This window comes from Anomaloglossus baeobatrachus, chromosome 3, assembly GCF_048569485.1.
Source record: "Anomaloglossus baeobatrachus isolate aAnoBae1 chromosome 3, aAnoBae1.hap1, whole genome shotgun sequence".
NCBI classification, from domain to species: Eukaryota; Metazoa; Chordata; class Amphibia; order Anura; family Aromobatidae; genus Anomaloglossus; species Anomaloglossus baeobatrachus.
This window is the reverse complement of record NC_134355.1, coordinates 565,593,469-565,596,753: the sequence shown is the minus strand read 5'-3', so window position 1 is coordinate 565,596,753 and position 3,285 is coordinate 565,593,469. Positions and strand designations below refer to the sequence as shown.

General features: G+C 43.9%; 1 long non-coding RNA gene across 1 annotated transcript; it reads right to left on the bottom strand.

Moving 5' to 3' along the window:
- Nucleotides 1-1,436: 1,436 nt before the first annotated feature.
- On the bottom strand, nt 1,437-1,957 carry LOC142295557 (uncharacterized). Its single transcript, XR_012751491.1, has 3 exons — nt 1,903-1,957; nt 1,735-1,778; nt 1,437-1,583 (listed from the first exon to the last, which is right to left on the bottom strand). It is a non-coding gene; the product is annotated as an uncharacterized LOC142295557 (long non-coding RNA).
- Between the last annotated feature and the right edge of the window lie 1,328 nt (nt 1,958-3,285).

Sequence of the window (3,285 nt, the reverse complement as noted above, 5' to 3'; positions counted from 1 at the left end):
TGTCACAGGTTCTCTGCCCTGTGCAATACAAAGGAAAACATAATCTGTTGGGGGGCTGTGAGGACTGGAGACACTGGTGAATGCGGTCATAAGACATAGGGCCCAGAGTAATAATGACTACATGGATGTCCAAGGAAATAAAGACAAGCACAAAGATGTAGAGGGCTAAAAAGAAGATTTTATTTATAGATGGGGTTACTTTAAATTTTATTATATTGTGAGTGTGTAAATTATTTATCAGATTAAACCTATTTATGGGCCGCATTGATCCAAAGGAAGGCGAAAACCCCCTGTGAGGAATGGGCCAATTGTCCTCATATCAGGGGGGAAAATTCCTTCCCGACCCCAAATATGGCGATCAGAATAAATCCCAGGATCAAGGGGTGATACCTAACTAGTGAAATTGAAGTAAAAAAAAGTATTATTTTTTTTATTCTACTTATTATATATATACCTAACCTGTGAAATCTAAGTGAAAATGTTAAAAAATAACATGAATTATTCTTACATGTTTAGACTAATTTTTTTATTTCTACTATGTTTGGTTTAAATAACATTTTTTTCAACTAGTTTAAATTTATTTTATAGCTTTTATCTTATGTTCTCAAACTGTGTTTACCTACTTTATCAATTTAGCACACTAAGTGTATATATGGGCGTGTTGATCCAAAGGAAGGCGAAAACCCCCTGTGAGAAATAGGCCAATTGTCCTCATATCAGGGGGAAAAATTCCTTCCTGACCCCAAATATGGCGATCAGAATAAATCCCAGGATCAAAGGCTGATACCTAATCTGTGTATTGTACCTAAACTGTGTATTGTACCTAATCTGTGTATTGTACCTAACCTGTGTAATATAAGTGAAATGGGAAAGAATATTTTTTATTTACATGAGCTAATTATTGTTATAGTTGCAAGTTCATTTTAAACTAAAATAAAAAACATTTTAATATTTTTTAAAACTTTTTTCTTTACTAGTTGCCTATACTAAGCCTATTTAAGGCCGTATTGATCCAAAGGAAGGCAAAAACCCTCTAGGAGGAATAGGCCAATTGTCCTCATATTAGGGGGAAAAATTCCTTCCTGACCCCAAATATGGCGATCAGATGAAATCCCAGGATCAAAGCCAGACTATGTACTAAATCTAAGTGCTGAAAGTGCTGTGTGCTATGTGTGTGCCTATACTTATCATGTAGTGTGTGATGTAATGTGTGATGGGTGCGGTACTTACCAGGCCTGTGCTATGGTGAGTTCAGGAATAATAGCCGCTCCGGCATATTCTGCTGTTCGTCTGCCCCTGGACTACAGGATACGACTATTATTACTGAACTCACTTGATGGACACTTAGCACAGGCCGCTCCTGGGGGAAGAAGATCTTCAGGCTGGAGTGATGTCCGATGCCAGCCCAGGATTGGAGGAGGCCAAGTAGAGGGTCTGGGGCAGCAAAATGATCGCAATGGTGCGGCATGAAGATGGTGTAGAGAGAGATGGTGTTGATGGGCAGCCGTGGTGACATACAGCAGCAGAGACATGAGGCATGGGTCAGGAGGCAAGAAGTTCTGGGCAGTTGGCACGGGCTCATCCTGGAAGAAATCAGAAGAAACATGAAATTTCTATCTTCCAGATCTTCTGTTATCTTAGAGGAATGGTCTTTATCATGAACTATTCCCCTAAGTAACATCAGATACAATATTCTGATATAATAGGTGTCCTGTGTGTGCAGTGGTCACTCACCAGATGGTCGTGGATTCTTTCACAGTCCAGATCTTTTCATCCACCTAAGAAAATCAGAAACAACATAGTTATTAACAGAAAAAGGGAAAAAAGACAAGTTGGATGATGATTACTGCAATGTTAGAACAACACCTGATGGGAGTTGTCCCCAGAGGAGGAGGCCCTTACCTGGCCCAGCTTGGTGACATGTAGGTAAATTCGGCCACTGGGTGATGGACTTGCTGCTCCGGCCACTGCAGATGATGGTTCTCCAGAACTGGCCGGAATGGTATAAATGGCGGCCGTGCTCTCCTTCTCTCCAGATCCTCCCAGCCGATGGTGTTAAAGAATGGATGCGCTCGGATGTTACCGCACACACCCAGCCGCTTCTGAGGGTCTTTGCGCAGCAGTTTCTTGATGAGATGTTTCACTTCAGCATCAAGCCAGGATGGAAACTTTGGCTTTTCGGTGGTGATGGATTTGTAAGCCATTTTCTTGACTGGGCCATAGTAAAATGGGGAGCATCCTGTTGCCATCCTGGACACTACAATCCCCAGGCTCCACCAGTCCACTGCTGCGCCATATTGTTGTCTATGAAGCACCTCAGGGGCCATGTAAGGGAATGTTCCCGTCACTCCAGAGATGGTATTGGAGGCGGTGACGCCATCAATGGCGAACCCCAGGTCGATTATACGGATGTGGCCATCTGCATCCAACATGATGTTTTCTGGCTTGATATCTCTGCAATGAAATAAGAAAACAGAGTAAGAAATCTGCTCAGTGATATAAGAGATGGGTGGAGGGTCACTGGAAGGTAGAATAGCCAGACAGCCCTCCAGGAAAGTGGGGGGCAATATTTCTAGCATTCAAAGGGGACAGAGAAAGGAAAGTTCTGCTTACCGGTGGACGATGTTTTGTCCATGGAGGAACTGGAGGCCACATACTATCTCTGCTGTGTAGAATCTGATGAAGAGAACAGAGTGAATTATCAATGTCGTCAAATCCTTCTGAAACAATCCCCATATACCATGGCACCCCACCTCCTGAATCCAGAACCCTAAAAATAAGTCCTGCTAACACTCCCTTAGCTACATCTCGACCCCACGTTGTTTTCCATCCTTTTAGGGTTTTTTTTAGGTATTTTTCTGCTCTCTCACCTAACATTGCCGATGTTCAGGCAGCCGCACATTCTGATCAGATCATCCAGGCTGCCACCGGGCAGATACTCCGTGATGAAATAGGCCCTGCTCAGAGACTGATGTGCGGCATAGAGGTGGCATAAGAACGGGCAGTCTCTGGCCGCCAGGAGCATCCGCCGCTCTCTCATGATGATGTTTTCATTGTCCTCCTTTTTGGTGATCATTTTAATGGCCATTTGGATGTTACGGCCGGGGACTGATGCCAGGACCACCTGGAAAAATAAATGGAAAATACTTAGAAGGTGTCTGAAGGGGATGGATAAGATAAGGTCAGGACAAGGGCAGAGCAGAGTTGACCCGGCTTTCCTGCATGCCGGGGGGTCCAGGGCGCGAGTCGTGCGAGCAGCATCAATTGCTGCGCGCAGGACAATAA